Here is a 13,107-nt window from a genome sequence, read left to right as displayed (position 1 = left end):
CATAAAAGCAGCTTTCTTCCAAATGCAGTCCTGCTATACCATATGTTTTCCATTGATAAAGCAGAACAACTGCTGCTCCCATTCCTCTGCCAATGCTGCATTTGAGTATTTCTTTTGCCAACTCATTTATAACTCATTTACCTCCCAATTTTCAATTATAATTGGCAATTTGAAACTTCCATGTGGAACTGTTCAATGACAAACTTCTTTGCCAACAGTAGAGAGGTTTCTATCTGTGAGTGAAATCCTGACTTGTGTGTGAGATCTGATTACCTCCAACTATTTGCTTTCAGAGTTGTCTCAGTCAGAACTTTAATTTAATTGAGAAAATGGCATTTGACAAACTTTTGATATTGTTTCTCTTCAAATGGACATAAATGGGAACATTACACTTAAGGAGAATGTTGTCCTGATAAAAGACACATCTGTTGTGGTTTTTTCCCTTTACAAACATGAAAAAGATACACTAGTTTTGTGGAGATGGCCTTCCTTCAAAAATGTGAAATCATAGCCTTTGAATAATACTCATAGTTTAGTTTAAATTTCAAACATGTGTTTGCACTGCAGATGTGTATAAATACATGATGGAATTGACAGGATGGAGAAGAAATGTTCTATGCAAAAGCTGCAAACAGACCTGCCAACATTTATTGGGGCAGGATTTCTTCAGTGCATCCAAGAGGGTTTCTTGAAACAGTATGTGGAGAGTCCAACTAGAGGAGAGAACATACTGGACCTAGTTTTCGGAAATGAGCCAGGCCAGGTGACAGACCTGATAGTGGGTGGACAGTTTGGGAATAGTGACCACAACTCATTATGTTTTAAGATAGTTATGAGTAAAGATAAAATTGGATCTTGCGGGAGGGTACTAAATTGGGGGAGGGCAAATTATGACAAGGTAAGACAGGAGCTGAGGGGCATTGATTGGAAGCAGCTGCTGTCGGACGAGTCCAAGTCTGACGTGGGAGTTGTTTAAAGACCAGCTGATCAGAGTTCAGGATCGGCATGTTCCGGTAAGGAGCAAGGACAAGGATGGTAAGGGAACCTCGGATGACCTGAGAGGTCCTAAACTTGGTCAAGAAGAAAAAGGATGCATATGTATGGTTTAGGAAGCTAAAATCAGACTGGACCCTTGTGGAATATAAAGATAGCAGGAAAGTGCTCAAGCAGGTGATAAGTAAGGCCAAAAGAGGATATGAAATGTCCTTGGTGAGCAAGGTCAAGGATAATCCCAAGGCATATTATACTTGTATTAAGAAAAAGATGATAACTAAGGAGAGGGTAGGTCCACTCAAGGATAAAGTATGGAATTTGTGCTTGGAGTCAGAGCAAGTGGCTGATGTACTAAATGAGTGTGTTGGTATTTACCGAGGTGAAGAATTTGGAGGATAGTGAAGGCAGAGTGGTACATGCTAATGTGCTGGGACATTTTGACAGTAAGGAGGAGGTAGTGCTGGGTCTTCTGAAAAGCATTAAGGTGGATAAGTCCCCAGTGCCTGATGGTGTATATCCCAGAATATTGAAAGATGCAAGTGAGGAGATTGCTGAGGCTATGACAAGGATCTTTGTATCCTGACTAGCAACTGGAGAGTAGCAAATGTCATGCCTTTGTTCAAGAAGGGAAATAGGGATAACCCAGGTAATTATTGGCCAGTGAGCCTTGCGTCAGTGGTAGGGAAGCTATTGGAGAGGATACTGAAGGATAGGATTTGTGCACATTTGGAAAGGCATGACCTGCTTAGGGACAGTCAGCATGGCTTTGTGCAGGGCAGTTCATGCCTTACAAACTTGATAGAGTTCTTTGAGGAGGTGACAAAGGAGCTTGATGAGGGTAAGGCAGTGGACATTATCTACATGGACTTTAGTAAGGCATTTGATAAGGTCCCTCATGGTAGGTTGATTCAGAAGATAAAGATCCATGGGATCCAGGGCAAATTCAAGTATGGATTCTGAACTGGCTTTCTCATAGTAGGGATGGAAGGCTTATTCTGGCTGGAGGTATGTGACCAGTGGTGTTACACAAGGATCAGTGCTGGGACCTCTGTTGTTTGTGATATATTTCAATGATTTGGATGAAAATATAGATGGGTGGATTAGCAAGTTTGAGGATAACACCAAGATTGGTGGAGCTGTGGACTGTGTACAGGACTATCAAAGAATACAGCGGGGTTATAGATCAATTACAGATATGGGCAGAGAAGAGGCAGATGGAGAAAATCTGGACCAGTATGAGGTGTTGCAGTTTGGGAGGTCAGATGAAAGGAGAAAGTATACTGTATGCCCCTTAATAGTATTGAGGTACAGAGTGATCTTGGGGTCCAGGTCTGTAGTTCACTGAAAGTGGCTACACAAGTGGATAAGATGGTAAAGAAGGCGTATAGAATGCTTGCTTTCATTGTAGGCATGTTGAGTATAAGAGAAAGGAGGTTATGCTGTAGCTATATAAAACTTTAATCAGACCACACGGAGTATTGAGTGCAGTTCTGGTCACTCCATTATAGCAAGGATGTGAAGATTGTGGAAAATGTGCGGAAGAGATTTACCAGGATGCTGCTGGATTAGGGGGTATGAGCTATAAGGACAAACTTGTATTGTTCTCCTTAGAGTGTCAGAGACTGAGGGGAGACCTGACGGAGGACATTTAATATAAATTGGCATCAAGATCGGCACAACATTGTGAACCGAATGGCCTGTCCAGTGCTGTACTGTTTGATGTACTCTATTTATTTTATGTTTAAACAATAAATATTGAATATTTAGAATGCTGTCATAATACCAGAAATTTAAGCCAATTCAACAAAAATTTATTTAAATATGATTGCCAAGGCAACACCAACAAATGAGTTATAACTTTGAACAACTATTCATGAAATATTGAATGGCAAAGAAATGCCTCTGAAGAGGTGAAAGCCACTTCACATAACAACCCACACCATCTATGATATTTAAAACTACATTGAGTTTTATGTGGTAACAAATTAATTTATCTCTGATACATTGTGCTATACACATGGTATAAAGAAAATACTGGTTGATTTGAATTTTGGATTTAAAAATTTATTCCATTCATATGCACATAATGTCTTGCATTTAAGAGGTGCCTTTAGTAGTAAAATATCCTAAAGTGTTTGAGGAGCATTATCGAATGAGATTTAGCACAGAATCACGTAAAAAAACAATTAGAATAGCTGAAATAAAAACCTTAATCAAATTAGGTGGGTTTTAAACATGATTTCTTCTGGCATTAGTCTCAGAATAAATCCCATCTATATTCCATATTCAGTAAAGCTTCAATAATTCAGCACACGCAGGACATTGTGGTGCTGATTAGCAAATTTTCCAGACTGTTGAATATTAGTCATATTAATACCATGAACACACATTTAATTCACATTTTTAATATGTTGCACAATATTATGACACATTTCTCAGTGAACTGAGTAAGTTTAAAAGGAGTGCAGGAAGCAGGACCTGGTCAGGAACCAGAGTCCCAGTGAGTTGGAAGGGAGCACGATGAACGTAACTGGTGAGCCAGATGCTAAACCAATCACCAGCAATGCTTGCCACGCTCCCTTTCCATTCACTTGGGTACTAGTTCCCACGACCCCTCTGACTTTCTAGGGCCCCAGTCCCCACATTCCTTTCCAACTCACTGGAGCCCCAGTCCCCACGCTCCCTTTCCACTCACCGAGGCCCCAGTTCCTGTGCTTCCTCTAAATCACTTGAGCCCCATTTCCTTCTGCTCCCTTTCCATTCACTCAGGTCCTAGTTCCCTTGGCCTTTCCACTCACCTGGGCCTAGTTACTGTGCTCCCTTTTGGCTTTCCTGATTCACTGGAAAATTAATTATCATACTGTGTAAAAATATTAGTAGTGAATTAAAGCAATGTTGAGGTATTGAGTCCCAAGGTGGAGTCCTGGATTGTAGTTCACACAAAGGAATAAATTTTTTTTATTCCTTCAAATTTAAAGGGAAACTACCTTGGTCATCAAACAAATACATTTTAAGATGTGCTATCTGCTGCAAGTGGACAAACAATTAACAAGAGGTAAAGAGCGGGAATATAAAGTGACAATGGTCACCTTCAAGCTCTGATTCGCACCAAATGTTAATCTTGCTGATTGCTGCAAAGGTATCCTCTGTGGGGGTAGTTTATGTTCTGACAACTATTTGACCACCTCCTCCACTTCATCCTATCGAACCTGAGTTCAAATGCTGGGCTCGTTCTTCACTTGTCTGCCTCTGTCTTGTGTTTTGTTCCCACCAATATTACATTTGCAAAACCTTTAAAATTCTTATGGTAATAGTCAATGCTCACTTTCTTTCTTCATTATTGAAATATTAATTTAGTTGTACACAATTACCTACTCCTGCCAAAAGTTATTCAAACTTTTATGTATAATTGTGATAAGCTAACCTCAGTGCTCAAATTATGTTCGTAAAAACCATTTCTACCTGTTAGAGGTAAGCTGAAGCTCGGATTTTTTTTCTAAAGGAGGATGGAGAGCACTGGAAAGGCAGCTCCCAAAGTGGGGTAGGGGAAATCAGGAAGGACAGTTACCTGCTAGGGGTGAGAGAAACTAAGGGCAGTTACTTTGCGTAAGCCTTGTGCACCTTGTACTAGCTAACTCTAGGAGAAAATTAGTATTGACTTGCAATGCAACTCCTCCGAAAGGAAGGAGACTATGGAACGGAATATAAAAGGAACTTCCTGGACAAATAGCACAGTGCTGCAGCTAGTAGAGCTGGTGCCTCACAGCTCCAGTGACTGGGTTCAGTTCTGACCACTGTTGCTGTCTGTGTGGAGCTTGCATGTTCTCCCTGTGATTTCTTGATTTTCCCCACAGGTGCTCTGGTTTCCTCCCCACATCCCATCGACTTGAGGGTTGGTATGTTAATTTATCACTGTAAATTGCCATGAGTGTGCAGGTGAGTGGTAGAATCTGTGGGAGTTGAAAGGGATGTGGGGAGAATAAAAAAATAGGATAATTGTGGGATTAGTGTAAGTGGGCGATTGAAGGTCAGTGTGGACTCGGTGGGCAGAAAGGCCTATTTCTATGCTGTATGGCTGAATGACTCAATGACTAAAAAGACAATTTAGAATAGCAGTGTCAAAATGAAATATTGGCAAACTAGTTTTGTTTGATATTGAAAAAGATGATATTACAATCACGTGAAGAGTGAAACAGGGGACCATAGTGGTTAATGCTGCTGCCTCACAGCTCCAGAGACCCAGGTTCAATCTTGACCTCCAATACTGTCTGTGTAAAATCAACACATTATTTGTGACTGTGTGGGATTCCACCAGGCGCTCTGGTTTCTCCCACATTCCAAAAAGCTGCTAGGTTAATTGGCTACTGTAATTACACCTTAGTATAGATAAGTGGCAAAAGACTCAAAGCAAAGTTGTTGGGCAAGTGAGAGAAGTTGAAGGGGTAATAGGAAATTAAGGGGGGGGAGAGAGAATGAGATGCTTGGGATTGCTCTTTTGGAAGCAGTCTACTTGGTCCCTTGGAAGCTGGCATGCATCCAAGGCTCTAAGTAGACTGCTTTTAAATCTAAAGTTACTTTCTAGATTTAATTATTTCAACAGTCTCTTGGCTGGCCTCCACATTCAAGCTATGGAAATAATATCATCCTATTGCTTCCTAACTGGCAGTCATTTTCCCATCACCCTATCACCAGAACCAACAATAGCTTCTAGTTAAGCAATGCCTTAATTTTAAAATTCTTAACTTTAAAACCTGCCTCTTTGACCAGGTCATTGGACATCAACTCCACTATCTCCTGATGTGGTTCAATCTCAGATTTTTTCAATAATGATCCTGCACAGTACCTCAGGACATGTAACCACATTAATACAAGTTGTTTCATGTATTACTTTGCTCTGCCCTTCCAAGCACTGTCTTCAACCTCAATGTTAGGCCTGCTAGTAGGAACAAAATGAAGGCATACAGCATGCTTGCCCTCATCAGTCCAGGCATTAAGCACAGAAGTTGGGAAGTCAGCTGCATAAAACTTTAATTAGGCCACATCTGGAGTATTTGGAGTGTGCAGTTCTGGTTGCCACACAGCAGGAAGGATGTTGGAGGCTTTGGAGAGGGCACAGAAGGGTGTTGCCTGCATTGGAGAATATTAGCTACAGGGAGAGGTTGGACAAACTTGGATTTTTATCTGGAGTGTTAGTGGCTGAGAGGCATAGATAGGGTAGATAGTCATTTTCCCAGGGTGGAAGTGTCAAATGCCAGAGGGCATAGCTTTAAATTGAGATGGGGAAGTTTAAAGGAGATATATGTGAGGCAAGTTTGTTTTTACACACAGGGAATGGTAGGTGCTTGGAACATACTGCCAGGAGATGGAAGCAGGTATGACAGCAAAGCCTAAGCAGCATTTAGACAGACACAGTAACAGGCAGGGAATAGAGGGATACAGACCATGTGCAGGCAGCTGGGATTAGTTAAATTGGCATCATGGTCGGTGCAAAGGTGGGCCAAAGGGCCTGTTCCTGTGCTGTACTGTCCTATGTGTTCTGATACTGATGTGGAGTGGCATCATGAAAGGTAACATGATGGACACATTTAGTAGAAGCTGAACTAGATAAAGTATCACAAGGAAAATAATCCACTAAACAGAAGACAAGCTCTTGGCTGTTCCAGTAAGAAAATTAAGACATTTAGTAAAATTTTTTGTTGACAATATGTACTCGTTTAGCTGTTTCGAAAACAAAATTCACAGGCCGTTGCCTTGGCAGTGGTATAATCCCTGGAGCACTGTCCAGAACTATGGAGACTATCTCAAAGCAGGAACCCAAACAATAATTCATGTGATGGAAGATCACTTTGGGTGTCACTTTACAAATCAACCTTATTGTCCTTTGGAAGATAAATCATCACCTGATATCCTGTGAGGGAATACAGGTCGTCCTCAGGTTAAGACCACCTGACTTATGGACACCTACTATATATGAATGAGCTCCCATAATATTATTAAATTCAAGAGTCCAATGTACATGCAGTGGCACGCAAAAGTTTGGGCACCCCTCTTCAAAATTTCTGTTACTGTGAATAGCTAAGTGAGTAAAAGATGACCCGATTTCCAAAAGGCATAAAGTTAAAGATGACATTTCTTTAATATTTTAAGCAAGATTACTTTTTTTATTTCCATCTTCTACAGTTACAAAATAACAAAAAAAGGAAAAGGGCCCGAAGCAAAAGTTTGGGCACCCTGCATGGTCAGTACTTAGTAACACCCCCTTTGGCAAGTATCATAGCTTGTAAATGCTTTCTGCAGCCAGCTAAGAGTCTTTCAATTCTTGTTTGGGGGATTTTCACCCATTCTTCCTTGCAAAAGGCTTCTAGTTCTGAGAGATTCTTGGGCCATCTTGCATGCACTGCTCTTTTGAGGTCTATCCACAGATTTTCGATGATGTTTAGGTCAGGGGACTGTGAGGGCCATGGCAAAACCTTCAGCTTGTGCCTCTTGAGGTAGTCCATTGTGGATTTTGAGGTGTTTAGGATTGTTATCCTGTTGTAGAAGCCATCCTCTATTTTCAGCTTTTTTTTTTTACAGACGGTGTGATGTTTGCTTCCAGAATTTGCTGGTATTTAATTGAATTCATTCTTCCCTCTACCAGTGAAATGTTCCCCGTGCCACTGGCTGCAACACAAGCCCAAAGCATGATTGATCCACCCCCATGATTAACAGTTGGAGAGGTGTTCTTTTCATGAAATTCTGCACCTTTTTTCTCTAAACTTTCCTGCATTCTCACCACAAAATTCAGTGTTAGAAGTTTGTAAAGGAACATCTAAACAAGCCTGATGCATTTTGGAAATAGGTCCTGTGGACTGATGAAGTTAAAATAGAACTTTTTGGCCGCTATGAGCAAAGGTATGTTTGGAGAAAAAAGGGTGAAAGATTGAAATTGATTTAAATCAAACATCTTGTTCTCACTAGTGCTATCAGTTTTATCGGAAATCATTCCAGTCCTAAGATGATTTTCATTAGCATCTTTCTTCCTGAAATGCCCTGTGTTCTTAAGTTCTGAGAGTTCTTGTAAATGTAAGGTCATCATTCAGTTGTCACTGACATTCCTTGGTTCATTTTAAATTGTTATTGCAGTTTTCAATCAATTTCAACATCACAAAGTGGGCCAATTGGCCCCTTAAGCCTGCTCCTCCATTCAATAAGATCATGGCTGATCCAACCTTGGCCTCAACATCACTTTTCCATTCTTTCCCTTGACTCTTGTAGCTTAAATGTCTGTCAGTATCTGCCTTTGAATATATTCAGTTACTCAGCCTCTACAGGTTTCTTGGGAAGAGGCTTGTAGAGATTCATAACCCTCAGAGAAGAATTTCTTCTTCACATTTGCCTTAAATGGGTAACCCCTTATTCTGAAACCTATACTGTCTAGTTGTAGACAACCCCACTAGGGGAAATATCTTCTCGCCATCCACTCTGTCAAGGCCCCTCAGAATGCTGTTTCAATAAGATCACCTCTCATTTTTCTGTAATCCAATGAGTTTAGCCATAAACTACTCGAGCAGCAACCATTTATGTGGCACCTTATCAAATGTCTTCCAGAAACCCAAATACACCAGATGTACCAGTTCCCTTTTATCTACTTTGCTTGTTACATCCTCAAAGAAATTCAGCAAATTTGTCAAACGTAATTACTGTTTGATAGTGTTACGATTTTCTAAATGTCCCATCTTGCCTTAACGGATTTGTATTTTTCCAATGACAGATAAAGGTTATGGTTTCCTGCTTTTGTTCTCTCTATGTTCTTGATTAGTGGCATTATATTTGTGATTTTTCAGTCTGCTGTGATCTCCCCAGAGTATGGGGAATATTAGTAGATTACATCCAAAGCCTCCACTATCTCAGCAGTCACTTCCTTTAAGACTGTAGGATGCAGGCTATTGGGACCAGGGATTTGTTGCTCTTCAGTCCCATTATTTTGCCTGTGGTTTGATAGTTTCCCAGTGCAGTTGACCTTGCCAAGGGCTCCTCACAACCATCTGCAGAAACCTGTCCCACATCATCAAGGATTGTATCTCACACATAGATTGGTGTCAATTGTCCCATCCACTGGGCATCACGATTCTCCATTATATCTCTACAATCATAATGGGACACAACTCAAGGTGTGGACTGATAGGAGGACCATAGCCCAGAAATTGGATCAATTAGAGCCTTTTCTTTATTTTCATATCATACATAATGTGATTTAAATTGAGAAAAATCACTCTAGTGATCAATCCTGGGTGAAATGAATTCTGACCTGTCTTCAAGTAATTAAGCTGGAGGATTCCATATGGCATTCATGTTAACAAATCTGAATTTTCTGGAGTCAGATTTGTACTTAATGACACCACTATTCATGCCTTGCCCATTTCTGTCCTTAGTGACATGAACTGGACCTTAAGGATGCAACCTAGGACCACTGAACAGTTAAAGTACAGTTAAGAGCATAGCATACTACTTCATTGCTTATGTTGCTGTGTAAAAGACTGCTTACGTTGAAAGACTTGGACAATGAACTAACACTTTACAAAACCCACAGAATTGTTTGAGCAGGATGTGTTTTCTGCAGCATTTAGCTCCTGAAGTACCCCTTCACAGGTGCAGAACTCCATTTTTAGAGGCATCCAAGTGGCAGTGACCAGCCACATGTGGTGGGTCTGTGACATCTGGAGCACAAGGCAAAACGTGCATATTTGTGAAGCCCCTTCTCCCGCAGTGTCTTTAGAGATACCAAATCCTACCTGAATCTCTTTAAAAAGTTTCAGTGCAAGTCGAAGTCATGTTGAGCCTCAACTTTCTTGCCGCAAGATCTTTCTAAGCAACCAAAGCAGATCATCAGACATGATCTGAGGCGCTGTAAAAGAGGAGAGAGCATCGTAATATTGATTGAGAAGTCAATTACTGCAGTAATGGAGGAGGATATCCTAAAAGGCTTCTCAAAAGAAGCTATATGTATGGAACTTGGGAACAAAATGGGGGCAATCTATGCTGGTGGTCAGCGGAAGATAGAGGAGCAGATGTGCAGATAAAGAAATGTAAGAGTATAGGGTTATGGTTGTAGGGGATCTAACTTCCCCGATATTAACTAGGATCACTTTAGCTGAAAAGCATAGAGGGGGTGGAATTTTTAAAGTGTGACCAGGAGAATGTTTTGAGCCAATATATAGATAGACCTACTAGACCTGGACCTAATCGTAGGGAATGTAACTGGGCAAATGGTTGAAGTGTCAGAGGAAGAGTGTTTTGGAGATTGTGACTATAATTCTGTAAGTTTCACTCTAGTTATGAAAAGGGATAAGGATAGTCTGGAAATTAAGGTTTTGAATTGGGGGAAGGCTGATTTTAATATCATAAGACAGGAGAAAGATGATCAGTCATGACCTTGATAGATGGCAAAACAGGCTCGTCAGGCCTATGTTGTGAAACAGATTTGGGGTCTCAGAGGCAGGGACTCTGAACACAGTCTTAGAGATAAATGATTTATTTACAAAAGACAAACGTGGGGAAAGGGTAACGGGAATAGCACACGCGCACGGTTTATAGTGAGCGTGGGAAAAATCGCAACAAGGGTAAAACACACACACTCACATACACACAACGAACCAGATACAAACAATCAAGGAAAAGCAATACGATACCCACCACCCCTTGACTCAGTGCAGCACAGGTCTATGCTACCAAGGATACTAACTAGAATGCTCCCAACCCTATTAACAGTGCACACCTTACCAACAGTTTCTCCAGCACGGTTTCTCAGCCTGGGATGAAGCAGGGTGATCTCCCAGGGCAGGCAAAAGAAGAGAGAGAACCAAGCACATGTGGCACTTTTTATAGTGCTGGAGGGCTTGGGGGTGGGGGGGGGGGTGGTCCAGCCCAAGTAATTTAGAAAGGCCAATGGCCCGGTGCCAGCAAGGACTAATTGATCACAAAGGCCAATGGCGCGAGGCCAAGTACAAAGGTACTTAAAGGGACCAATGGTCAAGTATGCACTGATGGGTGTGGTGGAGCCAAACCTTGATTGGCAGTGGTGTGTCTTTTGACCAGGTAATGGGCAGTGCTGTCATGTGACAGCCACGACCCTCCACAATACAGCCTACTCCTGCTATGTTCTTATTTTCTCATCTGCACCCTCTGTCTCCTCCATGATGGACATAGTGAGTATCACTGGTGCCTGTGAATGGGGAGTGTACCTGTAAGGACTGATGCTCTTCTCAAGAGTGCAGCACATTGTTGGAAATTGCATTCAGTTGAGCCTGATCCTGTTGTGAACTGCTAGGTCCTGTCTGTAAAGTAATAACCATCAGAATGTTTTTCTTCATGTCCTATTGGCCAATTTCACGGTTATTTGCGGGACATCGTGCAGTGGAGGATTTGCTCACCGGAGGGTGAAATCCAATTTCTAGAATCTTATTTTTCAATCATAGAGTTATAGAAATTTGGACCACTGAGGAATAATTGTTTGGGCCAATGCAGAAGCCAGTTTGTACATGGCAAGATCCTGCCAACAGCAAATGAGTTGACAACCAACTGATGTGTGCTTATAATAATCTTTTTTAAGGTGAGCAACAGAGCACAAGATGAACACTCAGCTCTCAGCCGAGTAGGATCATTGGATCTTTTATATCTATGTAAGCAGCAGATGCTGTTTAACACTTCAAACTATCTTCTTTTGTATTAAAGTCCTAGCAGCTACCTCCTTACTTCTATTCATTTGTGAGTGGCTGGAGAATGCTCAACAATTCACTGAAAAGACTCAATGGCATCCATGACCAAGATTTTGTAGCTGCCCCCCAACTACCTCTGTGTTACAATCAGGGGTGACGCTGCTATTGGAGACTGATCAGGAGCACTTATTGATGATAGGGGAGCTATTTTCTAAGTAGTAAGTCCTTAATATAGTTGACCTTCAGATGAAATTAAATGGTAGACTCAGCACTGGAAATGAATGAGGAATGTCAGATTGATTTATTTAAGCTAATGTTTGCAGGAGGAGTTTTTTATGCATACACTGAATGGAAGCATACAAGAAATCTTGCTTTGTTTAAAATGTTGCTTGAATTTAAGGACGTGTTTACTTAGACATTGCTGATTTAACACAATTGAGAACATTATTGTCCACTTTTGCAATATACTTAAAACTGAATGAAGGTGATGATTATTTCCGAAGTCTTGGAGACATAAACCTATTCAATAGCAGAGATAAATAGCGTAGAATGGTACTTAGTGGAAAATTAACTCCAATGCCAGGGCAAGATTTAGAATTGCAGCAAGTTAACTACTCAAGGAGGAGGAGAAACTAAGTATTTCTGTAAAGTTAGTTGCAGCATGTAAAAAAAAGAAAGGAAATATTGTCATTTTTCTGGAGATTACTACGAAAGCACCATTTAACCTTGACTATGACAACCTTTGATTCTTTAGTGGCCTTTGCAGAACTGTGGTTGATATCCATGGGGTCATCACTGAAGGATCTGCATGCCAAACGATAGCCTTACCACCTGCCTTAGCCACAAAACCCTGCAACCTCCCAGGAGAAAGGATTGAAATGAGACTAGTGACATTGGACATTTTCTTTCAGTTTGTTTTCTTGTCATTTCACTTCAGACAGTTTCATTTCCCATACTGTGGCCTCACCCATAAGATATCAAAAACAGTTTCTAGAAAAATAGTAGTTCCATTTTACATCAATGGGGACAAAACTGGACAAAGCTTTGCCTGAATGACATTTCTTACTGGAGTGTTGTAATCACTGTCAACAGTCATCAATATATTTGTGTCATTTGCTATTGCAACTGGCAGAGAAACGTCTGTGAGAAAGAATTAGGTTGAAAGTAGGCAAAGCAATGCGAGTGTTGTAAATGATTAATGGATGAACATGTAACTATGTTTTTGATATTAATAACATAACTTTTATTGTATTTATGGCACTAGTACATTTGAAGTGATCGAAAAGAACATCGCTATGCTGGTATATTTTGGATGGAAATTTAACTGCTTCACAATATCTGTGATCTTTGTCTGATTAACAATGAACCCTGGAATAAGTGGTGTGAATGTAGTGCCATCTTCTGACAATTTTGTGAA

The sequence above is a fragment of the Pristis pectinata genome, chromosome 2 (assembly GCF_009764475.1).
Source record: "Pristis pectinata isolate sPriPec2 chromosome 2, sPriPec2.1.pri, whole genome shotgun sequence".
Classification (NCBI taxonomy): domain Eukaryota; kingdom Metazoa; phylum Chordata; class Chondrichthyes; order Rhinopristiformes; family Pristidae; genus Pristis; species Pristis pectinata.
This window is presented reverse-complemented; position numbering follows the sequence as displayed.